The 27,050-nt window shown below is 42.2% G+C and overlaps 3 long non-coding RNA genes and 1 pseudogene across 21 annotated transcripts; 1 reads left to right on the forward strand and 3 right to left on the reverse strand.

Annotated features, from left to right (window-relative positions):
• Positions 1 to 5,967: 5,967 nt before the first annotated feature.
• LOC119021616 lies at positions 5,968 to 11,291 on the reverse strand (annotated as a pseudogene).
• Positions 11,292 to 12,007: 716 nt separating this feature from the next.
• On the reverse strand, positions 12,008 to 18,976 carry LOC119021625. Of its 16 annotated transcripts, XR_005075667.1 has the most exons (12): positions 18,864 to 18,976; positions 18,056 to 18,131; positions 17,647 to 17,757; positions 16,267 to 16,816; positions 15,719 to 15,956; positions 15,027 to 15,218; positions 14,739 to 14,916; positions 14,267 to 14,447; positions 13,774 to 14,022; positions 12,998 to 13,184; positions 12,753 to 12,901; positions 12,008 to 12,502 (listed from the first exon to the last, which is right to left on the reverse strand). It is a non-coding gene; the product is annotated as an uncharacterized LOC119021625 (long non-coding RNA). The 16 variants fall into 16 exon arrangements; XR_005075676.1 differs by lacking the exon at positions 13,774 to 14,022 and having other exon boundaries at positions 16,267 to 16,381; positions 18,061 to 18,131; positions 18,864 to 18,975; XR_005075673.1 differs by lacking the exon at positions 13,774 to 14,022 and having other exon boundaries at positions 18,061 to 18,131; positions 18,864 to 18,975.
• On the forward strand, positions 18,164 to 21,323 carry LOC119021635. Of its 4 annotated transcripts, none has more exons than XR_005075701.1 (5): positions 18,164 to 18,521; positions 19,901 to 19,966; positions 20,228 to 20,303; positions 20,668 to 20,756; positions 21,036 to 21,323. It is a non-coding gene; the product is annotated as an uncharacterized LOC119021635 (long non-coding RNA). The 4 variants fall into 4 exon arrangements; XR_005075700.1 differs by having other exon boundaries at positions 20,267 to 20,303; XR_005075699.1 differs by lacking the exon at positions 18,164 to 18,521 and having other exon boundaries at positions 19,799 to 19,966.
• A 3,536-nt stretch (positions 21,324 to 24,859) lies between these two features.
• LOC119021629 lies at positions 24,860 to 26,666 on the reverse strand. Its single transcript, XR_005075690.1, has 3 exons — positions 26,207 to 26,666; positions 25,827 to 25,964; positions 24,860 to 25,547 (listed from the first exon to the last, which is right to left on the reverse strand). It is a non-coding gene; the product is annotated as an uncharacterized LOC119021629 (long non-coding RNA).
• Positions 26,667 to 27,050: the final 384 nt, after the last annotated feature.

Raw genomic sequence — 27,050 nt, forward strand, 5'->3', positions numbered from 1 at the left:
ACACTGCTTCAATACAGCAGTACTTGCGACTTTGTTTTCAGGTGTGCCAAGAGCAGCAGACAGTGCAAATGACTGTGATACACCTCAGTGCTGCTCACATGCTTAAGCATGAAACTGAGCAAGGTGCAGTGCAAAAAAGAAACAAAAAATCTTTTCTTGCACAGCTTCTCCAAAATGCCACAGATTTTTCTGTCATCTTGTCAATTATGAAGTCCTTAGTGTGTGTTTTTTCATCAAGGACTGAGACAAAAATGTGTCAGGAACATCTGTCAAGACTGCAGGAAGCCATACGGACACAGAGGACAGGACAAGATAAACCTAATAAATGCTGCTGATGATGAAGAACCAAGTCTCTCTGAAGACCAGCATAAATCAATTAGGAAGTCATCACCTTTCTTTGCTCCCATAGAAGCAGTGGTAAAGGACACAAATGATAAACCCAGAAAGGAAGATGAAGCTGAGGGTGCACCACAAAAAATACCCATTTCTGTGAGTCTGTGTTGGACATTCTTTCAGATTATACAGGTACAGTTCCCCTTTGGTCAGGCGTTATGCTGAAACATCTTGGCAAAACAACAGACAGTAATGCCATTGTTGAAAATTGGTTCCGCACAACAAAAATTGTTGTTCTGGCATCAAAGCTGCATAGAAGGGCAGGAGATTTTCTGCAGCTCCAGCATGAGTTTGTTGTGGGAAGAATAAAAGGAACATTACTCAAAAAACAGAAACAGCCAAACAACAATGAAGATGGAGAGGAAACTGATGGCCCAGACTCTTTTCCCCTATCACAAGAGGAGAAATGGAAGAAGTGACCTACTCGAAAAAGAAAGTCCAAGTGCTTCATCTCCCCTCCTCCACTGAAAAAGCGTCTTGTGGAATCTGCAACATCTGCCAGCCAAAAACATCCAAAGACTAAGAGTCACATCAAAGGTGCAGCAGTACACCCGCCACCACAAAAAATACAGGGATGCCGTCCATATTAGGGAGGAGAAGGGTGGATAGAGCAGCAAACAGTGTCGATGACAAATACATGTACAGTGGACAACCTCCTGTATATGCTTCATATGGCTATTAAGAGGAGACCTGGGATTAAATCTGACCTTAATACTTGTTCCAATAATTGGATTTCCACCCGACTACAAGTCCACAAACTTTTTGAAAAGGAGGAGTGGTCCCAGGGGAAATTATTGTGGCTAAACACCATTGGGTGATTTAAAGGGACTTCATGGGATGCTTATGGGACAGAGGAAGACATGGTTGCATGTCGTCTTGAGTATCTCATGACAACAGAAATCATGCAAAAGTGCAAGAATGCAGCTTGTCCTGTTGTGAGAAGATGAGTCAGCAGTACTGATGGCCAGGTGGAGGAAAGGTAATTGCAAATCATGACTTTTTAAAAAATATATATTTATTGGTTTTTGTATTCATAGAACGCAAATCATGACTTTTACCGGCTATTTAGCAATTGACCAGTCAATGAAGATGTGTTTAACGTTTCTCAAGAGATAAACATCACTTTTTTTTACTGTTTTGTAGTGAGAAAGAAGAGATCTTCATGTCCATCTGAAAGGAGATGGAGAGACGTGGCTTAATCTGAAAAAATAAAGATGTTAAAAAAAATGGACAATAAAGGTTTCACAAATCAGAAACTGTGTCTGAATGAAGTTTTAGCCTCTGTAGGATAATCTAATCCAGATTTGACAAGTCTAGGCATAGTGGTTTTTGATCATCGACCTGGTCTAATGAGGTCTGTAGGTATCAAACAAAAACGGTTAAATCTCCCCTTTAGCAAATAAAATAAACCTTTCATAAATACGATAGCGGGTGTCAGGCAAAGATAATGTCTGACCTAAAATGTCTAAAATGTTTTTACATCAAGAAGTGTCACAAAAAACAGACAATCAGTGTTCAAACAGACGCACTGCACGTAACGTTAATTTCCTCTTAACTTTCCCCTTAAGTGCCGAATCGGAAGCTGGTGAATTGGAGGCTAACTTCAGTGTCGTCTTTTACAGGAAGGTGCTCCTGTGGAAACTGTGTGTAACCCAGGTCCCATGTAGTTAAAAAAAAAGCTAGAATGGTTAATACAATGAGACTGGGCCTGGGCTCGTTGTAGGAAAATACAACTAAATTTAATAATGAATATTACTTTAATAATGAATGTTATTTCAATAATGCTATTTTAATAATGACCACCACAATTGTACTTTAAATATAAACTCTCACCGGTATTTATTTACACAAGACAAAGTTCACAGCTCTTTCACAGGTTACTTCCCTTTTGGTTTCAAAATAAAAGCCTTTCACTTTGTACCCTTGTATAATAAAAATGAATAGCTCAAATAAGAAAATAAAACACTTCTTTCACTTTTCAAAAATACCTTTTGTTGTACCGGTGGGCCCACACACATTCACATACAACACACCAGAAAATAAACTCAAACCCGTTGCAGGCCTGATGGATGAAGCTTGTGTGCGGTGGGGCCTAAAAACTGTAATGGCCGCTTCACTCAACTGAGCAAAAATAAAAGCACGTGCACTTTCAAACTGTTTTCAGTTAGTACTCACGAATCCAATGGTTTGTTAGTAGGGATAGAAAGGGGAAACGATGGCAGTCTCATAAGGGTAATGGCAGTCACAGTTCCAGCACACACACGGGCAATGGCGCTCAGCAGCAGAGTCACGAGGAAGAATAAAAACAACAGGGCCGTCTGCCTGGACAGTCTCAATCTCTCTCCTTCTCCAACGTCCGTCTCCTTTAAGCATATTATCATACACTGAGCCACAATACAAAACACTATCTCTTTTTGAATTAGCATTAGCTCGCTTTAACTTTCATTAACATCTTAGGACAGAACGTTGATATAAAAACACATTAGCACTGTCGGCTATCGCTAGCTAGCATGTCACTAACCACATTTACCCAATACAGTGTCATTAGACTATAACAGTTAGATACAGCACAAAATACAGGCATACACATTATATTCACCTCTTGCAGGTCACACAGAAGTTTATATCAGGACAACGGGTAGTCGACCTCCACGATAAAACTTAAATGCTCCCCACACGATGCCTCCGTCTTAGCTCGCTGATCGATCGTGGCTCTCTGTCTCTCGCATGCTCACGTACGCACCAAACTAACCTGCGCCACTAGTCCCGCCTCTCACCCCATGAATTTAGCTTGATTGGCTCGTGAGTTAGATAACAACCAATAGGAACACAGGAATGAAATGATTGACACAAAACAGATAACATGTTAGATTACACTTGCATTTACACTGCTTATTCCTCTCACGTTCTCTGAATCACACATCTCTTCAACTTAATGAACTTGACCTTTTTTAGAATATTTATCTTTGAATTGTAAATTGTCTTTTAATACACTATACATATTATAGTTTTTTATCCAGCACATATTTTAACCATACATTTTAATATTATGAACTTTTTTTAATATAACATTTTAGAATACTTTGAATTGGATTTTATGCACTGTATCCTAACTGATTTTAGACAGGGCTACACCCTCCCCCTTCTGACCGTGTAGATGTCCTCATCACACCTTTTTTTTTTCTCTCTTTGACTTGGAAGAGTGATCCCTTATTTCTTTTTCCTCTTCACGCCTTTTAGATGTTCTGCACCTTTTTCTTGGTTCAGTGACTTGGTCTGGAGGGTTTAACTTGAGTTGAATGACCATACCATGGTGCATAATGGTAACTGGTTCACAGGATTGTTGACCAGGCTTTTCATAGGTTAATCTCACAGTTGGTTTCGGTTGTCTCCGAGATCTTCTGACTGTGGACGATTCCTCACTCTCATTTCTTTGGTTTTTAGAAGGTTTTTCATTCCTGATCCTGTTTGACATAGGTGAGCTTGCTCTACTTTCTACATCTTGTTCTTCCACAGAATCATTATTTGTTTCTCTGACGTCTGAGTCTGACTGAGTAGGTTCAACACCCTCAGACAATTCCTCATACTCTGTTTCTGTGAGCTGTTGATCTTCTGTAGCTTCACAGTGTTCTTCAGATCTTTCATCCTCTTCCGAGGTTTGATTTTCAGCTGCCAGCTGTCTCTGGATTTCCTCCACATCCAAATCAGGTGGATTATGGACCGTCTCAAACTCTGAGCCTGATGACTCGGCATCACTTTCCTCTACTGGGTCAGTAGACTTGGTTGCTCGATGTTGCTGAGTAAGCTGAGCTCTTGTGACGGGTCTCCGAGTGAGTTCCTTGTCATCTGGCAGGTTTGACATCCTGACCATGTATCCGATAGGCAACAGGTGGTCTCGATGGAGAGTTTTGACGACACCTGGACCATGCTCTGGTTTGACCTTGTAGACTGGCAGGTTGGGCAGCTTCTCCAAAACAACATACGGCGTTGATTTCCATCGATCTTGAAGTTTATGCTTTCCTTTTAGGCCCACATTCTGAATGAGGATCCTGTCTCCTTTCTCCAAAGGTAAGTCTCTCACACGATTGTCATAGCGTGCTTTGTTTTTCAGGTGACTCTTTGTAGCAGCGTCAGATGCTAGTTGATAAGCTTTTTGCAACTCCTTTCTCATCCTGGTAATGTACTGCTGGTAAGAGGACTCACTTTCACCATTTGGCGAGATTCCAAAACAGATGTCAATGGGCAACCTAGCTTCTCTCCCAAACATGAGCTGATATGGTGAGTATCCTGTGGAATCATTTCTTGTGCAGTTGTACGCATGTACCAGGCAGGTGATATGCTGGCTCCAGCATTGTTTCTTCACAGTGTCCAGGGTACCAAGCATTGCAAGGAGCGTTCGATTGAACCTTTCTGGTTGCGCATCTCCTTGAGGGTGGTAGGGGGATGTGCGTGACTTCCGAACCCCAAGCATGGACAGGAGCTCTTTGATCAGTCGACTTTCGAAATCTCGGCCCTGATCTGAGTGTATCCGCGCAGGTAGGCCGTAGTGCACAAAATACTTCTCCCACAATACTCTTGCAACAGTGATTGCCTTTTGATCTTTGGTGGCAAACGCTTGTGCGTAGCATGTGTAATGATCTGTCACTACTAACACATTAGTAACACCTTTAGAGTCAGGCTCTAGCTGCAGAAAGTCTATACATACTAAATCTAAAGGACCATTACTTGTTATTTGATTCAAGGGCGCGGCATGCTGAGGGAGTGTCTTCCTGGAGATACATCTTCCACAGGTTCGAATGAACTCCTCAACCTCAGCTGTCATTCGCGGCCAATAAAATCTGTCTTTGACCAGTTCAGTAGTGCGCTCCACTCCCATGTGTCCACATTCATCATGCAAAGATCTTAACACCATCGGTCGGTATCTTGCGGGCAAGACAAGTTGTTTGATCTGTTTTCCACACATTTTCTCTCTTACTCTGTAGAGTAATCCGTCCTTCAACTCCAACTTGCGGCTTCCTCTTAGCAACAACACAGTCTCAGGCGAATCATTTTGGGAGCGAGTCAGCACTTTTTTCTTCTCCATGGCTTTCTTCAGTGGCCCAATTGCTGGGTCCATATCTTGTGCTGCCTGGATATCTTTCGGGCTCAGCTGGTCAAGGGTGTTTAAGCTAAGGTTCACTGGGAACACATAGGCTTCTGGTACTGCTGTGGCAGGAGCTCCCAGCTGATCCACCAATCTGTCAGTCACATCTGTTTCTTGACTGATGCAGGCACGTTTGCAGAGGGCTTTGATGCCATCAGGTGGGACACTTGTCCATTCTTTAGCCTCGTCTGAAGTGTACTGTCGAGACAGCAGGTCAGCATCGATGTTTTGCCTCCCAGGACGATACTGGATGGTGAAATCATAGGTAGCAAGGGCGGCGAGCCAACGGTGTCCAACAGCACTGAGTTTGGCAGAGGTCAACACATATGTTAATGGGTTGTTGTCAGTTCTTACAATAAACTTGGCACCATACAAGTAGTCATGAAACTTGTCCACGACAGCCCATTTTAGTGCCAGAAATTCCAACTGATGGACTGGATAGTTATGCTCTGAGTCTTTAAGCTATCGACTGGCAAACGCTACAGGCCGAAGGCCCTCAGGATATTCCTGGTTTAGGACAGCGCCTAACCCATTCATACTGGCGTCAACATGCAAGATGTAGGTCTTGGTGGGGTCAGCGAATGCCAACACAGGGGCGTTGATCAAACAGTCACGGATCCGCTCAAAGGCTTCCTGACAGGCTGGAGTCCAACGATCTCCAAAGGGCTCTGATGGTTTGAAATAGTCTTTGACTGAGTCCACACTCTTTTTGGGTTTGGGGCCTTGCCACGTGGGGGCATATCCCTTGGTGAGCTCAGAAAGAGGACGAACGATGGCGGAGTAGTTTGCGATAAACCTCCGGTAGTAACTGCAGAATCCGAGAAAGGACTTGAGAGGCTTCAGGTGAGTGGGTGCTTTCCAATGTTTGACGGCTTCAACCTTCTCTGGATCTGTAGCTATCCCATCGACAGAAACAATATGACCCACGTACTTAACCTGAGGCTGGCAGAATTGACATTTGTCAATAGACACTTTTAACCCGATCTCCTCTAGCCTATCCAGCACTTTGAGAAGACGTTGCTCATGCTCTTCGAGTGTTTTGCCAAACAATGATATCGTCCAAGTACACAAGGACTTCTAGAAGATGCATATCTCCGACAGCTTTCTCCATCACGCGCTGAAATGTGGCTGGCGCTCCTGTGATGCCCTGTGGCATGCGCTCAAATTGATAGAAACCAAGAGGACAAATAAATGCTGTCTTTTCTTTATCCTCTTCAGCCATCTCTATCTGGTAGTAGCCACTACGCAGATCCAGCACCATTGGCTACCTGACAAGGAATCCAGGGCGTCGTCGATGCGTGGCATTGTGTACTGGTCTGGTGCGGTTGTTGAGCGTTCTGTAGTCTATACAGATTCTTATAGTCCCGTTCTTCTTCCGGACTACGACGATTGGTGAGGCGTAGGGACTGCGGGACTCGGTGATGATTCCAGCGGCCAGCAGCTGCTGTATATGTCGCCTTACATCGTCAATGTCTGCAGGAGCTAGTCTCCTTGACCTTTCTCTGAAGGATCGGGGGTCATGCAGGCGTATGCGGTGTTCAACTCCCTTAGCCAAGCCAACATCCCATTCATGCAACGAGAAAACATTCCGCCTTTCAGCTAACTTCTGCTGAAGCCGACTCTTCCACTCCTCGGGGATAGGGGAATTCCCGAAATTGAAGAGGCTTGGGTCCAGGGTTTCAGCTGCGAGGTCGGACGGCTGGACTGGGGTAACTGTGTCCACAGCATACATTTCGGCAACTACAGTCCCCACTGGGATAGAGGTTGTTTTCTTGGACTCATTCTGCATGAGCACAGTGAAACTGTTGCTGTCAATATCAGCATCTGAGAGCACACCAGGCTTTACCAGCACACTGGCAGGGAGTAACTGGGCTGTGGGTGCATCAATCAGCACAAGGTCTTTGGATGGAGCACTCAGTCTTTCCACTTTGCAGGTTGCATAGTACTGTGCTCCTGGAGCTATCGAGAGTGGACCGGGGCCTTTCCACTTTAGCTGGCCCAAGACTTCATTCTTGGCTAGCTGTTCTTGCGCATTAACAGGGGCGTACACAGACTGGATTCGCATGGAGTGCACAGTATGCTTATCACTCTTTGTCTTAACCAGCTCCCATAGGCGGCGGAACAGAGATGTATTGGTTCCGACCAGCACAGGGGTCTGTTGTTGGTTTTTTAGCTCTGGACAAATCAAAGCGAGCACTTCTATCGGTCCTGACACACCAGTGATCTCCTCAGGGAACTCCATCTCTACAACAACGTAGCCTTTGTAAGGATACTTTGAGTCAGCGAGACCCCATAGGCCAAGGCCAGAGAGGGGGTTTAGGGGGACACCCGGTAAGTGTTCATCAAACCAGTTTTCAAAAATGATAGTCACATTAGACCCACTATCAATGAGAGCATCGCAGACCACATCATTGACTTTGATGGTATGGATAAAGGATGGACCTACAAGACCCTCAGGTAGGACAGTGTTATTCTCTGGGACTTCAACTTTGTTTACTCTAGCTACACACTGCTCTTCAGCAGCGGGCTTTGGGCTCTCTTGTTTGGGGCCAGGGGAACCTCGCACCAAGCGTATGAGCTTTCGAATAACTTTCTGGGAGTTCTCAGGTGCAGTGCATCTAGGAGCTATGTGACCATTTTCCCCACACCGGTAGCAAAAGTACTCATCATTGTCTTTGGAAGATGGCACTTTGGGAGGAGCAGACTTGTTACCTGGAGCGGCTTTGTATCGGTGGGGCTGTGGTGTGTGTTCTCGTGGGGGATCTGATGTGTATTTTACTGCCATTACACTAATCTTACTTTCTAGGGTTTGCACTTGTTTTCTTAGTGATTGTAGCTCACTCTGCGACTCATTTTTCTGCTTTGTTTTCTCTTTCGGACCTTTAAAGGAATCATCAGATGACGACTGTGGCCATGAGTTGTTTCTTTCTGCTAACTGCGCTCTCAACTCTTGAATCTGGGCTTGCAGTGTACTCTGAGACGCTGAGTCAGGTTCTGTTTCTTTTTCTGCTTGGACAGTGCGTACACGCTGGGGACGCATGGGTGCCACTTGGTTCTGTTTGGCTGACTGGCGGGCTTCCTCTTCCATTACTTCTCGTAACAGGGTCAGGAAGGTAGGGGGATTACTGCTCCGCTCCCTAATTTTCAGCTGTAGCAACATGACCTCTGAGGTGGCTCCTCTGATGAGCTGTTCTAAGCGAGCACTATTGGCAGCGCTAACAGGTAAGCCACCTGCTCGTACTACTTTGACAAGAGATTTCTCTAATCTTCGCAGAAACTCTGATAGACGTTCACCAGGCTGTTGGCGAAGGGCTCTAAATGCCAAATATAGTTCTTCTCCAGTCTCTACGGTACCAAAAATGCTCTCTATAGCCTCTATGTACTCATGGGGGCTAGCATCAGGTTGAGTCAGACGCACAGCTTGAATGATTTCAAAGGTGGGCCCTTTGAGACTTTCCAATATCCGACGTCGTTTCTCTTTGTCTGAGCACTCACCTTCTGTTATCAAGAGTGTTGCATGCTCCAACCAATTGTCTAAGGACTCTTCTCCAGCGGGGGTGGGACTGACCCCCGAAAATTTCCGCAGACGTCTGTATGTCTGACTGTCAGACTGTTTGTTGCTCCTGTTCAAAACATAACCGACCGCACGGATGATGTTTTCTGGGTTGCTGTTACCCTCCTTGGTGGGGGTGCATAGATCTTGAATGTCCTCCAATGTTTTCCCTTCACTTTGCAGAAAGGTGAGCAATTTGTCTTCAAATTTATCAAGCTGAGGCTCGATGTAGTAGACAGCTTTCCAACTGCTTCCACCATTCACAGGCATAATCTCAGGGGGAATTCTGGAGGGGTCTATTTCTTCACTACACTCACATAGCACCATGAGTGATTGCTGTTGAGGGTTAAACATTTTGCCCCTAACTCTAACTTTCCCCAATGCTTTGATGGTCCCTGCTGTTTCTTCAATGTCTTTTTCAGAACTCTCTTCAGGCACTCCATATAACAGGAGGGAATGTTTTACTTCTACGGACTCTCCTTTACACCAGTTAATTAGTTCCATTTGTGACGGACTGCTTGTTTGACTTGCCATTATTGCACTTGATTTTAATTACTGTTAGCACGTTACTTTTACATTAAAGCTTTAAAGTTGTGGGGTCAATGTTATCAATTTTTTTTTACTTTATGTTAATTGAGATCCCAGCGGTGCCTCCATTTATGTAACCCAGGTCCCATGTAGTTAAAAAAAAAGCTAGAATGGTTAATACAATGAGACTGGGCCTGGGCTCGTTGTAGGAAAATACAACTAAATTTAATAATGAATATTACTTTAATAATGAATGTTATTTCAATAATGCTATTTTAATAATGACCACCACAATTGTACTTTAAATATAAACTCTCACCGGTATTTATTTACACAATTGACAAAAAAAGTAAAATAGGAAAATATGTTATTAGGGCATAAAGAGACAAGTTATAGACAAAGTTCACAGCTCTTTCACAGGTTACTTCCCTTTTGGTTTCAAAATAAAAGCCTTTCACTTTGTACCCTTGTATAATAAAAATGAATAGCTCAAATAAGAAAATAAAACACTTCTTTCACTTTTCAAAAATATCTTTTGTTGTACCGGTGGGCCCACACACATTCACATACAACACACCAGAAAATAAACTCAAACCCGTTGCAGGCCTGATGGATGAGGCTTGTGTGCGGTGGGGCCTAAAAACTGTAATGGCCGCTTCACTCAACTGAGCAAAAATAAAAGCACGTGCACTTTCAAACTGTTTTCAGTTAGTACTCACGAATCCAATGGTTTGTTAGTAGGGATAGAAAGGGGAAACGATGGCAGTCTCATAAGGGCAATGGCAGTCACAGTTCCAGCACACACACGGGCAATGGCGCTCAGCAGCAGAGTCACGAGGAAGAATAAAAAACAGCAGGGCCGTCTGTCTGGACAGTCTCAATCTCTCTCCTTCTCCAACGTCCGTCTCCTTTAAGCATATTATCATACACTGAGCCACAATACAAAACACTATCTCTTTTTGAATTAGCATTAGCTCGCTTTAACTTTCATTAACATCTTAGGACAGAACGTTGATATAAAAACACATTAGCACTGTCGGCTATCGCTAGCTAGCATGTCACTAACCACATTTACCCAATACAGTGTCATTAGACTATAACAGTTAGATACAGCACAAAATACAGGCATACACATTATATTCACCTCTTGCAGGTCACACAGAAGTTTATATCAGGACAGCGGGTAGTCGACCTCCACGATAAAACTTAAATGCTCCCCACACGATGCCTCCGTCTTAGCTCGCTGATCGATCGTGGCTCTCTGTCTCTCGCATGCTCACGTACGCACCAAACTAACCTGCGCCACTAGTCCCGCCTCTCACCCCATGAATTTAGCTTGATTGGCTCGTGAGTTAGATAACAACCAATAGGAACACAGGAATGAAATGATTGACACAAAACAGATAACATGTTAGATTACACTTGCATTTACACTGCTTATTCCTCTCACGTTCTCTGAATCACACATCTCTTCAACTTAATGAACTTGACCTTTTTTAGAATATTTATCTTTGAATTGTAAATTGTCTTTTAATACACTATACATATTATAGTTTTTTATCCAGCACATATTTTAACCATACATTTTAATATTATGAACTTTTTTTAATATAACATTTTAGAATACTTTGAATTGGATTTTATGCACTGTATCCTAACTGATTTTAGACAGGGCTACACTGTGCAAATATGCCCATAGAAGTTGAAAATATCTGTTGTTTGGAGATACCACAGGTAGCAACCACACAGCTAAACTGAAAAGTTATTTGTCTCAATTTGGCTACTGTTTACACTTATAAATTACAATGACATTTTCTGTTTGTTATTTACTGTAGGTGAGCAGACGTCTGCAGGAGGTGGATGAGGAGGTGTCATGTATGACTGATCATCCTGGGTTGGAGCCTGTGTGCCTCAGTGTTTACTCCTTGCAGAATGCCTGTCAAGTATACAGAGCTGACTATGGTCCGCTACAGCTGAGAGGAACACACCAGTAAGTTGTTCTTTGTAAAATGTCAAAGAATAAAAACCAAAGATGTTATCATCGCTTGTTTTCCTTCAGCATTTTGCAACTGCAGTAACACATGACACATTTAAGTACAGTTTCATATATCCATCCATCCATCCATCCATCCATCTTCTTCCGCTTATCCAGCACCGGGTCGCGGGGGCAGCTGTCTGAGCAGGGACACCCAGACTTCCCTCACCCCGGACACTTCCTCCAGCTCTTCTGGGAGGATCCCAAGGCGTTCCCAGGCCAGCTGGGCGACAGAGTCGCTCCAGCGTGTCCTGGGTCTTCCCCCATCCAATATACTGGATTTGCTATTTCTTCCTTTGTATAGTTTTCATAAACAGATATTGTGCATATTTTTTTTATGTATTCACACGGGTCATTTTTGTAGACACACACAAGCATTTATTTACATGCAACAATGCACCCCAAAACAATAATTAAACAATAATTCAAACACAGGGCAAACCTATCAGGCAATCAACATTAGAAAAATTGTAATACACAGTTTAAATACATTTCTGCAAGACTAAACATTGTGTCCATTGTTTATAGTCGTTACAGGTATCTACCATATGGCAGTTTTGTGAGCTGGTGCTGGGGCTGCCTGGGACGCAGAATCCGGGTAGTCATTCCAGTTTGTGTGGTCCTACGCATCCGCAGAGAGTTTCCTGATGCCGAAGGCCACAACGTTGGATTTAGACTGGCCCTCGGTTGAACCTGGACACATAACTGGCAATGACCTCCTCCTTGTCAGGATGTTCATACCGGGCGGTCAAATCCTCTGGGACTGGGATGGCCAACATCGCGTCTGTGTACGGTGTAGGGTCCACCAAGACTCTGGCAAATATGAGGTCCATCATGTCAGCAACATACCCTGTTTCATAAAACACAAGAACAAAGATCATTTTTACTTATGTTATTATTTTTACAAAATAATACAAATGTCCTAAATACATCCTGGTACTTGCCACCAATTTATTTAGTTATTTATTTATTCCTTTGTAAGGTTGGGGTTTTTACCGGGATTTGTTTTTTAAAAATCTTTTAACACATGAGAGCAATTACCAGTACAACAAGTTCAAAACATGTTTGGTTGAAAAAAATTCAAAGATTTTAACACTAACGGAGTGTTGGCTCTGTCTTGTGGGCTTTGGCTCTGCACTGTCCCCTCATAGCCTTTGGAAAGTAGACCTTGTAGAGAGGTACACCTTCCTGGGTTTTGGCCTGTGGTCTGTCTGCATTTTCATTGTAATACATGGCAGCCAGGTACAGTCTGGAAGTACACGGAAGACAAAATCACAGGTGATCATAATAAAGCACAGTTTAGGCTGCATCTCACAAAGTTTGAAGTAACCCTAGTTTGATTTACCTGCACAGCATTACATTAAAGGGAAAAACAACATTCTTTGGGGCAAAGCGAACGATCACACTATGGAATGTCTCCACAGATGAAGTCTGGTGGTGAGGGCTCAGTTTTGCCACATCCTTCAGAGTTCTTTTGTTGGCCAACAGCTTTTTGTCAGGTTGAAACACCTAAAACATTCATAAAACAAAGACTAGACGGAGAAAGAAAGACAATCAAACGATCAGTTTTACTTGCAAGGAGAACAGAGTGTGTGCAGTCTCCTACACCCCAAACTGCTCTGCTGCGCTCTCTGTTCTCCTATCTTTTATTACCTCAGTGTGGTTACAAAAAGTTATAGGGAGTAGCTCTTGCACATCTTATTTTCTTCAGTGTAGACATGTTAGTATGCATTTCTTCTTTGAAGTAGAACATAATGAAAGTTTCTCTTATCTGGTTACGAACCAGCTGCACAGCGGGGTCGTGAACCAACTGTCACAACATATATGTTATTTCTCTTCACAGGCAGAAAGCTGATTTAGCAACAGTTGATATTGCAACACATCAAATAAGCGAGTGATAATATGTACAGTAATTCCAACACTTTTCTAATTTGTAGAAAACAATAACAAATGCATATTTTAAAATACAATAAAGTAATGTATATTATTGACAGTATTCATGGTGAATTTCCAAATATCACATCACTAGGTGTAGTTGTCTGTTATGCAAAATGTGTGATCACTATTTAAAACTGAGGAAAAATGATGTAATAACTTTTAGTCCATCTATTAGTGCAACACCTGCTCTGAGCCATTTGTTTTTGTCCCGTGTCTGGTGGAGCTCATGCAGGCACTTGGGCTAAAGAGGGTCATCGTGTGTGTGGACGTCCTGCACGTGGTTCAGGACTGAGGTCCATTTTGCGACTCTCTCTGGCCCAGTGGATGAGGCAGCTGCAGTCCAGTAGATGTGATTGCTGATGCTTCTCATCCACTTCTGTAGTTTCTGACACTCTTTCTCCTTAATGATCTTGCCTATTTTCTTTGAAATCCCTAAAGTTCATATAGATACATTCCTTTCATTTATAATTGATTGATCAGTCAGCTGCAGCATTTCATAATCAATTTCAAGACATGTGATACTAATTGACTCATAGCTTTACAATGTTACTGTAAGGACATACATTTCCTTTCTTGTTACTCACATGTGATGTGCACAGAAAAGTGCTTTGTGCATAATGAACTTTTAGGAGCAGCTTTTATGTGGATGGATGCACATGAAAATAGGAAAATATACCTTTTGCCATGTGCCACACATCATAGTAGTGGGTGATGTTTCTCTCCCTGAGGAACTTTTGAATTTGTGGATGACGGCTGGTAACAATGCAGTCAAGATTAATGCCACGTTCTTCCAGCAGTGCCAGACTCCTCCTCAGGCCCTCTTTTTCCATGTGGTAACTACCACCAGCCTCATTGCTCTGTTGCCCCAGCACAAAAAAACAAACAAAATAAACAGTATTAGCATAAGCCAAATGGACGTTTTTGAATTTCACTGAATAACCTTGTTACAATTGAATTTTCACCACTCACCTGAACCAACTCGGTGTCCGAAACGGTGTTTGAGTTAAGATCCATTGTTGTAGAACTCCCAAATTTCGCACATCATCATCACATATCTTATTATATGTGTCATAATGTCACTCTACTTTGAACTTAACAATATATCACAAACCTGGATAAACTGCTCTATTTCATTGACGTGTAAATACCTGCAGAGTCGGCTCTCATGTCGCCACCAACTAGAACTTTGCTCTCCTGACTGAGCCGCTGCAGCATCACATCCTGTAATGTTTTCCGCTGGTGAATGACTGCAGGTTCAGTGAAAGATCTGGCATGCCGGCGAAATGTGTTGTACTGAAAAAGTTGCAGCTCCATCGCCTTGAAGACCTGTTGGTAGAAAAAAAAAAACATGTTGACATAATGCATGTAACTTGATCAGAAATACTTCATATTCAGAGCAATGAGAATTGTAGGAAATACAGTTGCACATCATTTACCCGTGCAATTTTCAAGGATGCACCTCTCAGGTACCCAGCTGCCGAAAGGTGGAGGTTCCCAGCTGGTGTGCTCCCATGGATAGGCCGGCTATTCCAGTGTGTGTAGAAATCACAATGGGGGCATCGCTGCTCCACGGACAGGAATGGACTATGGATTTTCTGATCTTGTGGGTAGGAGCGGATGATTCTTGTCTATATCAAACAAAAGGAAAACACATTTAGGAATTAATCAGCTTGAGTTCTCTCCAGTAGTGTACTCTGAACCATTACACTCTTTCCAGTTGGTCAATATATGTTTTTTATGCACATAAATATAAGCACAACTACTGATGTAAACAACAACAGTCCTACAGTGAAAACTGTAGTCATGTACGTTATAGGAAATCTCCAGGACAGTTAAACTGTACTTTAGTTTCCATACAGGCTGATCTCTTATGTATATACACCCTACAATTAAAAACGTAAAGTTATTTCAATATAATTTGAAAAATGAAACATCAGGAGCCAAAAGAACATCGTAAGATCACTATGAATCTGTCTAAAATGTTTCCAACAAAACTGAAGTGAATAAAAATGAATACAATGATGAAAAACGTATGTTCACTTTATGGCAGAACTATTTTATCTAGTGAACTACCATCACCACATGTGCACTCACTAACACACAAACGCTGATATATTGGGTAACTTACGACTAAAGTGTTGACTCTGACAGCGCTGTGACGGACTCTGCAGGATCATAGGTGGGATCCTGCCCCTTTGAAGCTGCCACTGAAGAGCTGCCCTCTAATGGATCGTCCTCCAGCTCCTCTTCAAGCTCCAGACGAGGTCTTTTTGAGGGTCTCTTTACAGGTGTTGAGGAAAAACGGAAAGGGTCTGCAGTGGATGTCCCAACACCAAAATCCTTGCAGGACACAGTAGCCTGAACACCTGTAAACAACAATATCATTTTACTAAAGAAGTCTACACCAGTGGCGTCAAACTGATCCAGTAAAGGGCCACCTGATCAGGTGTGTTCTTGCTTGGTTGGAATGAAAACCTGCAGCCACATGGCCCTTTACTGGATCAGTCTTTTTCCAGACTTTTTACTGTGACAACCAAACTCCCTCGTAATATCATTAACATCACACTTGCTTCAAATGCCATTACTGGAGCGGAGCTAACTAGTTAGCCAATTTCACGCTGACTTCACCATACTCGTAGGCAACTGTAAATACTATCAAAACGTGGAGACACTTACCTGTGGCTCGGGTGCAGTTCCTGGGTCTCTTATGGTTGGGACTGACCCTTTTACGAGGGTCAGTGTCGAGACAAAGCCAGCTTTGTACTGACCCTCGTTACTGAAGCAGTCCGACCTGAAGTGGTTAGCACACACATACAAGCTAACACGAACCGTAGCTGGCACGTTGTCGTTAAAAATGAAAAGCAACCACTGGCTCTTCTGTTCTTCTGTAGTTGGGACAGAATATAAGGATTTATGTTGATTTGTACAACCAACAACAGAGCAATATGCGTGTCTAGCTTTGAGCGACAACATTGTGAAACACTGCTGTCTCACCGCAGGACGCACCGAACTTTACCTCAGGGATGAACGCCCCCCTCTCGGATATCTCCTGTCACCGCGCAGTGGAAGTTGGCCTATGATAATGACTCCTTTTGTTACGTAACTAAAGGAGCAGATTCTGAACAGCCTGTTGGAGTGCCGTGTTACCAGTGTGTGGGCTGCAGAGACCATGCAGGAATCGCTTGTTTTCCTCATTCTGGGAGTTTGCAGGCTCAGGTAGGACCAGCTTATATATGTAGACACCAGAGAAAATGTGGTTTTTATGATATGGGACCTTTAAATGTAAATAGTTACATATAACTTTATAAATTTCAAAAACTCACGCACAAATTTAGCAACAACAATTTATATTTGCATTGTAACTAATGCAATTGGTTCATTAAACATATTTGTGGTTTTCACAGTAAAAAACTTTTTCCTACTCTGATTTTATGTTATTTTGTGATTTTAGGTCCATAGTGGTTATATAGTATGTCAAATTGAAAAAATAACTGTACAGTCACACATTTGAGGTTGTGCTGAAAATAATGACACCAAACAGGGCAAGGTAAACAGTTTTTAAGCTGAAATATAATGGTAAAATCAAAAGTAGTCAAAAACAGCCAATTATATCCCTGATGTCCCACCTTTAAACACAACCTCATTTGGCCATCCATGAAAAAGCTACTTAACCTCCCACTTTTCTATAGGAATACATGCTTCCTACAGGCAATGCACTAGTTACTTATATATACACACACTTATATATCCACTTTACATTCCATCTACCTTTCTTTACCGAACGCCTGCATCAGCCTCCTCACATCCTCACAATGACGATACACACATGCTGACATTAAGCAGTTGTAATATTCGCCATGTAGACCACATTAGCTCAGCGTCTTGGAGCTCGAACATTTGCTACGACATTTACAATTAACTGATTCCAATTACTTGCTGGCATAATGCAGAGAGACTTCTAGTCAGGGCACAGTGGGTCTAAACAAGTGGGGTGGGGTGGGGGGTTCAAATGATAAGTCTGTAAGGTATTAATGCAACATTAAGTCACTTCTTCACCTTAAATAGCAGCTTCGACTTCATGTTGACGGTTCAGTGTCTTGTAATAGGATGAGTGGTGTCTCTGTCACAGCTACTCCACCTCCGGAACTAGACTCCGTCACTCAGGAACTGTGGGACGGCACCAAATTACACAAAATGTCAATGATGAGAGGTTCAGGGATCGCCAAAGCTCCTGCAGTTTATCACCAATTACATGAATGTGTGGATGAACTTTCGTGACACATCTAACAATCATTGAGACATTTCAGTGCTGATGCGCCGTGTCATGATATACTGATATTGATGATAACTGCAATATTTAAAAATCAAATACTGATATTGTGTCAATGATAATATTGACACAACATATTGACTTTACAAATTTCAATTGTTTACATCACAGCTTTGCATGTTGGCTGATATTTACTGAACTTTCTGTCCCTCCACTCTAACCAAGGATGCCTGTTGATGACTCTCAGTCCACAAGGCTGGCCAGTTCTCATCTAAAACAAACAAGGAGATACACAGAGGGATAAAAGCATTGTATGCTGTTGACTACTGGACCCACACACACACACACACACACACACACACACACACACACTGTCTCTGCTGATTGATAGTGCTGCTGTGCCTTGGTTGCTCAGTAAAGAAAGGTGCTAACAAGCTAGCTTTATCTATCTAATCTAGATATAACGCTAGCAAGGTTAGCTAGTGAGTTAGCCAGATTTCATGGTAAAACTATTAAACACTGACTGACGTTGAGAACCTCACCAGCAGCTAGCTAACGTCAGTTACACCAGATATGGCACGGCAGTAAATATAATTCAATACCAACACCAACAATCCCAGGCTGTTACAATATTATCTACTAACCTGGATGTGACTTTCAGGTATGAGGTTTAAGTTACCGTTAGCATCAGGCTCCTTTTCTGTAACATGAAGTGATTCTACATTATGTGAGGTCGGGCTTGATTTTTTGGGCCCGGTCTAAGCTCTACTTCAGGCTAACGTTAGGTCATTGCCTTTCATAATGTTGGCGGCTGAGCGGGCGGAAGATCCAGCATCGCCTTCTCCTCCTGCAGATGCATCATTTCTTTCTAATTAACCTACGTTACATAAGCCTACTTGAACTTGAAGTAGCTGAACTATTGGGGACAAGATCTCTTCTCTAAATATGCAGTCAAATCGTCAGTGTAGAACAACTGCTCATCAGTAACCACTTTAAAACTTACTTCAGAGTGATGTAGTTAAAGTAGGTCCTCACGATCCATTCGTGTTTTGAAAGACGTTTATTCTGCCTCCCGTGTTTGTCTTTCCACAGACGCTGCTTTAACATTGACGTGCTGAGACCTGTCAATCAACTGAGGTGGCGTCTGAGGTGTCCAATCAGGTTCCAGAGGTGACCAGCGCTACCAGGGCATCACTGTAGCTCCGCCCCTTTATGAATGTTCATAAAATATTACTTCATGAAAATTCTTTTCAAGAAATTTCAGCCAAATGAAGGCAAATCATTTCAAAAGTAAAGCAATTTCAAATGTGAAAACTGTTTGGTGAGTTAGTGAGTATGTGAGTATTGGTTGTGACTGTGTGACAGGCATAATAACTGGCAAGAAAAAAAATCAGATAAAAGTGGGCACCATGAGTGATCGGAGGACGACGAGAGAGGTCTATAAATACGGCTGGAGTTCCTCGCTGATATTGTAGGAGCTAATGCCACTGAGCGTGCTCCCGCTTCATAGCTGGTCGAACCATGCTGCTGAGCATGGGTCCCGCTAACATCAATGCATGTCAGCCCGCTTACAGGACAGGCATTCCCGGCCATGAGTGACGGTAGAGACCCGGCTCCCTGCTCATAGGCCGGGGAAAGCCACAATACAAGCCGGCTGCCAATGCATGATAATGAAGCGGTAGAGCTCCGGTGGGGTTAGTTCCTACTTTTGCAACTAAAGAGCTAGTAGTAGTTGGTTATTAAGTTTTGTATTTCATATCAATGTGAAAACTTTAATGAGTAAATAAATATATATTTTTTTCATTTTACTCTCTCATTCCGACCGTGTAATAATGCTAAAGGAGTTGTCGTCACTTCATGTGTAAATGGTTCAAAGGGGAAAATATTTTTTTTTGGGGGGGGGGGGGGGGGGGGGGCATTAGAAAAAAAGTGATGAAATCAGAGCCTGCATGCCTTCTAAATGTGGCAGGTTGACATAACATAGTTAGATTGTGTTCTTTAATAGTGGTGTCACTGAGTCCTTGTTTTGTCATTTGCCAGTTCCTCATGATGTGACCCTGCCTGCATTTGGGGTGTCGTGTCACGTGAGCACTGACTGAGCTGATGGTGGGTTGAGGGTTTGTTGTTGCTCATGTGAATCTTAATTTGTATTATTTAAGAGTATTACATAAGAGATATTCTCCTTTGAATAATGTTTTGTGTATCATATGATTTTTTTTAAATTTAATTTAATTAAAATTTTTTTTTTAAAGAGAAATTTTTTTTTTTAAATCAATGACCATGCAAATGTTTCTAATTTCCGAAGTTAAAATAAGGACATAAAATGTCTCCTGCTTCACTGTTTAGTCCATTCTCTGTTTGTCTCAGTGTTTACTTGCATACTTGACCATGATTGGCTTCCAACAGTTGTGATGTCGTGGCTGAGGTCACCGTGATCGTACAGGTGTGTTGTTTTTATTATTGTACCTGTACAGTATGTAATGAGTTTGAAGAATCACTGGAAAATCCTGACTATCAACTTAGTTGGGCATTGGCAATGTCCTCTAGCAACGCCAAAGCAGCTGCTGTATCATGTGGCACAGTCATCACGCAATGCATAAAAGTAGGCAATTATTGATGTATGGTTCATTCATGAGTGTGATTTATAACTAAATCACTTTTAAAAGATACCAGCATGAATGCAAGTCCTGCAACCAAGTGTCCCTCACTTGAACTCAAAGATAGGCTTAGAAAAAAAAAAAACCTCTTTCAGTCTGACACAATCTCTGAATCAAAATTATTTGGTATTTTTCTCTCTCTCACCATAGTTATGTGAAAAAGGAAGGACGTCATCTTCATCAAAACAAGATGAGAACGTTATCGTTGTCCCTTTTCTTCTGTCACGTTTCATCACCAGGTTAGATCACATTATCAGTAATGATATTCAGTGTTAAGTAAAGGTTAAATAAAAATGAAGCAGTTCATAATAAATATGACACACACACAAATAAAGAGGACAAACAAACACCGCTGGTTTGTGGAGGTTTGTGATGGAAAGAAGAAGCTAAATGAGCAGTGATGAAGCTGCTGTAACATATAAAGACGTTGTTGTTGAGCGTGTGTGTGTGTGTGTGTGTGTGTGTGTGTTGAAGAGTATAAAGAGTGTATAAAGACTGGGTCCCGCTGTGTTACTCAGGCTGCACTACAGCATCTATTGACAGGCGCGATCCCACTACTGAGCGGCACGGGGGCTTTGACCTGCTCCGTCTCCGACCTGGGCCGGTGCACCCCTCCTTAGACGACCTGGTGGTCCCGGGCTCCCCCAGGAGCACCATATCGATCCCGAACTTAGTGCGGACACCCGATCGACATAGTCCGCTGCAGCTCAGAGGTCCTGAGCTCAAACGATCCTCCAGCCTCAGCCTCCCGGGAGCTTGGATTACAGGCGCGCGCCACCGCACCCGGCGAAGAAACTCTGCGTCATAGAGGGTCTGCACTTTGACTGACGTGACGTCACCAGGGAGTACCCTCAGGTGGCATTTATCGAACCACCAACCTGCATCTGCAGTGTGGACTCACATTACATTTCTCATGGGAACGATTTTGCAGAAGACTACAGACCGGACACAGTGAGAATCAGGGCCGGCTCTTGGCATAGGACATACTTTTACTCATTCATCAATATTAATATTAATATAGATAACAATAATAATAACGATTATTATTAACAACAGCAACAACAACAACAACAACAACAATAATAATAATAATAATAATAATAATAATAATCGTTATTATTATTATCGTGCATTTTATTTAAAAGCTCCTTTCAAAGCACTAAAGAATACCGCATATAAGAACAACACTACAACAGAAACAGGACACAATTCAGTGCAATGAGAATAAATAAATAACTAAATATGTATGTACACAGTAATATAGAGCCAGGAGCTGGGCGCACAATTCATACTCAGCAGTCCTCACTATACAGGAAGTCAACCAGGCCGGGTTGGGCAGGGTGAGAATAGCGCAATAAACTGGAATAACGAACAGGCAAGTGTGTTTTATTTAGTTTTAGTTTTATTTTATTCATTCTTTTTTTAGTATTTAATTATTCCACATTTACACCGAATCCTCTTCTGCCTTCTGTGCGTGTCCTTAAGTGCTTTTAATGGCGCCTTAAAAAAAAAAAAAAAAAAAAAAAGCATCATTATTATTTATTAGTAGACATGCGGTTGTCTAGAGCGCCACATGCTGGAGGGCCGCCGCAAATTAAAGAAAATGATTTTCTTTTATGAAAATAACAAATGAACAAAGACAGACAGAAAGAAAAACAAACTGTGTCTCCCTGTTGTTTGTCATGTACACTAGGCACCTCTGATATGCTGACGCTATGGGCTCACCAGACCACACCCCTCTTTTTCGCCGCGCGAAGCCGTTATCTGCGATGGCCGAGCGGTTTAGATAGATGTCACTTCGAGTGTTCCCAGTGCGCATGCGCTCAGCCGTTGAGAATGGAGGTTGGAAGGTTCGAGTCCAGGAACGGACCAGACTGGGCGAGGTGTGCGCCCCGTAACTACAGACAGACTCCGCTGATCGTAATAAAAATGGCTGTTTGAACAGAGTTGTATGAACCACTAAAGAGGCTTACCACACTGTGACTGCTGATAAGACACAGGTGGTTCTTTAGAGTGTGAAAGTCACTCCTGAGGACCTTGTTTGACTCTGCTGTGGCATCGGCTGGTTTCTACAAGTCAGCAGCAGCATGGACACATAAACACAGACGCCTCATTGAGCGGGTTGGCCCGTTGCAGTGATACGTCGACGTCGCCGTCATATTGGATGTGGCAGCTCAGCCCCGTGAAGTAATACAAGTCAATGGAGTGAACTTTAAATAATGCTCCTTTTTACAAAGTGCTGTAAGTTAATGCCTCTCATTTACACATAGACACATGCGCGACTATCTTTGATAAACAGATTAAAACCATAAACAACGTCTGTAACGTTCTCTGATGATCTGATGGTTAACTGCTCCTTATACATGTTCAGTGTACAGGTAGGCACCAAACCTCAGTATGTATTTTATGTTTTTATGAGTGTTTGCAGCTGCCAATGTATGTATCGCTGTTACTGTGTTGATACATGACAGTTAAATATTGAATCTGTGTTATAATAACCAGATCCTGACATGTAAATGTGACATCTGTGGGATTAAAAAGCACCAACGTCATTTCTATAAATACAGTATTTTTGATCATCTAATAACAATCATGGAGTCTGCAAATCAACATAAGAAACTGACACTGGTCTGCTTTCTTTTCTGTTAGCATTATAAAATATGAAATATGTTGCCTGCTCAGCTCTCCGGCCGCTGTCACTCTGGACCTGCTCCCCCCGTCTGCTCCGTTAATCCCGCTCAGGATTCAGCCTCCTGGACTGCTCCCACCTCCTGAACTCTTCCCCTTCACTGACTCTCCCTATCTGGACCATCCCAGCCCTGCCCCAGATCCAACCTAGTAAAAATGAGCTAAATCTGGTTTGAGCATTTTTGCTTCCCTGTCTGTGTCCGCATCTGGGTTCACTGATTCTCTGAAAAATGTGACTAAAGGCCTTGAGATTTACACTCGTTAGACTTTGGTGCCCCCTTGTGGGAGCATCAAGAAGACACTGTAGAAGCTCTGACTACCTGATTACAACAAGAAACAAAACAACCATTTTTCATCAAGCAAATTTAGATCAAAATAGCAAAAACATACATACAGCGTGCATATTGGGTGTGTATGAGTGTGTATGTCTCTGTCCATGTCCGAGGGGGTGGGAGGGTTGGGTTCTTTTAATTATCTTCTCCTAACTTTATTTTGCTGTTTCTATTTTTCTGCTGTTGTTTATTTCTGTGAGGCACTTTGAGGTACTTTTTTCTGTATGAAAAGTGCCATATAAATAAAGATTGATTGATATTGTACAGCCATGTACATATGACTCTATACTCTTTATACTTCTCAACTATGAAGGACCCACGTATAAGAATGTAATGTCACCTCTGAGATAGAGAAACTGTAATTAGTTAGGTGAGCACCAAAATAGTTTCTATACAGATAATTAGCCTCATGATATCACAACTGATCATTGTCAAAACAAAACAGGGAAATTAGCAACATTACAGCAGCAAAGGAGAGCAAAAACAGAGCATCAATTAAAAACAGCACTAATGAATAACTACTAAAAAAGATTAGACATATAGATAAAAGTGAAAAGCAGTATTCACAATATAAACAACATGAATAAGAAACAAAAAACTCCCAAAACAGTGACACTATTGCACACTGACAAGAGTATTTACAGCATTTCACACAGGGTGGGGGCCGCTCTCTACCGGGGATAATAGCTTAGCTGTCGCCCCCCTTTCTCCCACCACCTGCATTGAGACCGGTGGGCATCCATCAACAACTTCAGACACTGACTTCACCACATCAAAAATAACTACATTTACTCAGAGTTCAATACAGCGCACATAAAATGTAAATCTTGCATCACTCCTGATGCGTGCAGACACACCAGAGGGCTATTCCATAAAGGAGGTTCAACTAACTCTGAGCCTAACCCTGAACTCTGAGTTGACTTACCCTGTGAAGTGAAACTCTGAGTTTTCAGTTCCAGAACAGCTGATCTGAGTAAGGTAAGTCGACTCTGAGTATGTTAACTCTGAGTTGAGCTTGTGCCTGATGACTAGTAAAAAGCCATCATCAGTTGAGCTCCGATACTGTGATTCACCATGGCAACAGGGGAGAAAACAGGAAACAGACATTTTCTGGGAAAAAGTAACACGGCTGCGGCCGTAATAAAACTCACTGACAGAGTTGTAGATGCGGTCGTCTTTTCATTTTGAATTTAACATCACTTTCTTTTATATTAGCCTTTGAGAAAGTGGTTGAATGTTGTTCAGTGTTTTATTTTATTTTATTTCATTTTAGGCCATTTCATTTAATTTAAATCGGCTGAAAATGAAATACAGAAACAGTCTCACGATGGCTCCTCACTTTGGTTTTATTTCACATATTAAACAAAGTAAAAGTTTATTCAGTGGATATTTTAACTTGTAGTAGCTTTTACCACCAACAGATAATGTTTAACACACATCTGTGTCCTAACATCCTGCTGAGTAGTTGAACATGAAGTGGTTCTCATCTCCACCTCCACCACGTCCGACAGAGGCTGAGGAGCTGATCCTGAGTCAGGCTGCAGGGTGACCAGAGGCTGAGGGCGTCACTCACCCCCAGGACCCAACATTAGAGGCAGACACACACTTACTGTCCACAGATTGAACTACAAGTCATTTAATCTTATACTCAATGCAGCAGCAAACTAGAAACACGGACTCTGAAATTACGCTGTTGGACAAAAATACAATAGGCTACACTGATGGTTACTTTTGTAGTTATCTGTGGGAAATAAAGAAAGCCAAATTAAATGTGAGTTATTTCTCTTTCCTGGCTGCTTGAAGGTGTTTGATTAACCTGCGAAGTGATAAAAAAAATAAAAATAAAAATAAAAACAAACAAACAAAAAAACAAAGAGGATTTCTCCCCCCCTTTTGAATTGTCTGTATACCAAGAACTGTCGAACGCCCTCTTCCTTGTTTCATGTTGAGTTCTTGGGAACATTTTCAGACACGGCTGAACAGGACCCTCCTCTCTGGATCTTGAGATGTCTAGAATACATATTGAGTAGTTATGGACACACATCGCATGGGAATAAATACTGAAATACTTCAATACAAGATGAAGTAGTGTGGCTCACAGTGGCTAACTTGTAGGTTGATGTGTAGAGCTTTTGCACAGTGAAAAGCTTCTGTTCAATGTAAGTGCAGCTGAATCTGGACCTTAGGCTAATTAATGCCATTAGTAGCACCTGTATTTGCCAAACTATATCATGTCAGAATAGCTGCTGTTCAAAAGGTTCACAGATAGGTTAGTAAGTGTGGGCCTACCACTTGGTCCTTTAGGTGCACACTATGTGGAGCTTGATGTGGATGTGGGGGTTCAGTGGCATCTCCTCCTAGCAGCTCTGGCTCACTGTCTTCCTCCTCAGAGGCAGACGTATGTGTCACTCTCAACAACTGAGGAAACTGCATTGTGAAAAATACAGATGGCGTCAAAATAAAACAGCAATAAAATAACATCACACACACAATCATCTATTGTTACAAGCTGAGTCAACATTCATAATTAGGTGCAATCTGTCAAAATCATCTATTGTTACAGAGTGAGGCCAAACTGCTCAGTGTCCTAACTGGGCATGCAGTTTACTGCCTCTGTAAGCTCTGACCTGGGGCTGGTAGACTGGGTCCTTGTGTCTGACCACACTGACCTGCCTGACTAGCTGCAGCTTCAGAGCTGCCAGGGCTGCTGACATTGGTGCTGGAGTCTGTCTGGACCTGAGCTGTGCCTCATTTGTGCTTCTTAAAAGAAAAAAGCCTGAAATATCTCCCTTCCTCTTCATTCTTATCTGTCCTCATACAAAATAAGACAGTCTGGTTACACCCCGAGATTGTGTCTTAAACTATTCATCTTCATTCTCGTGCTATAGCTTATTTTATAATCAACTGTCAGCCTGGCTACTATACAATTAAACTGGATAATGTAATCTTGTCAGCACTAAGTAAATCCAAGAGTCTGGCTGCAGACCTCCAGTGTGGGGTCACTTCCAGTGCAGCCTCTAGTCTCAGGCCGGGAAGTGCAAGAAACTTCAAAATAAAATCTTTTAGACACAATAAACTTCAAAATAAAGTCGTTTAGACACAATAAACCTCTAAATAAAATCCTTTAGACACAATAAACTTCAAAATAAAATCATGTAGACACTTTCTGTGAAAGCAATATCATCGCGATTTTGCTGCCGTTTTATATTTAATTAATCAACATTGTAATGTTAAAACCATTAACTACCTTAATGTGGCATACATGTTGATCTTGCCAATACTGTCTACGTAGCATGTAGCATCGGTAGACCTATCTATATCAGTGTAGCAACATATCGATTCAATACGTCTGCCATCAACATTACTGCTTTAACACTGATTCTGTCAACAGGACATAAACTCTGTCCATGTAGCTCAGTGACGTCAGTTCATAGAAAAACATTAAGCTTGTTGACTGGACAGTTGGAGCCTAAAGCCTCTCTTCCTGTCTTTATCAAAAAACACACTTTTCAT

The sequence above is a fragment of the Acanthopagrus latus genome, chromosome 6 (genome assembly GCF_904848185.1).
Source record: "Acanthopagrus latus isolate v.2019 chromosome 6, fAcaLat1.1, whole genome shotgun sequence".
Taxonomy (NCBI): domain Eukaryota; kingdom Metazoa; phylum Chordata; class Actinopteri; order Spariformes; family Sparidae; genus Acanthopagrus; species Acanthopagrus latus.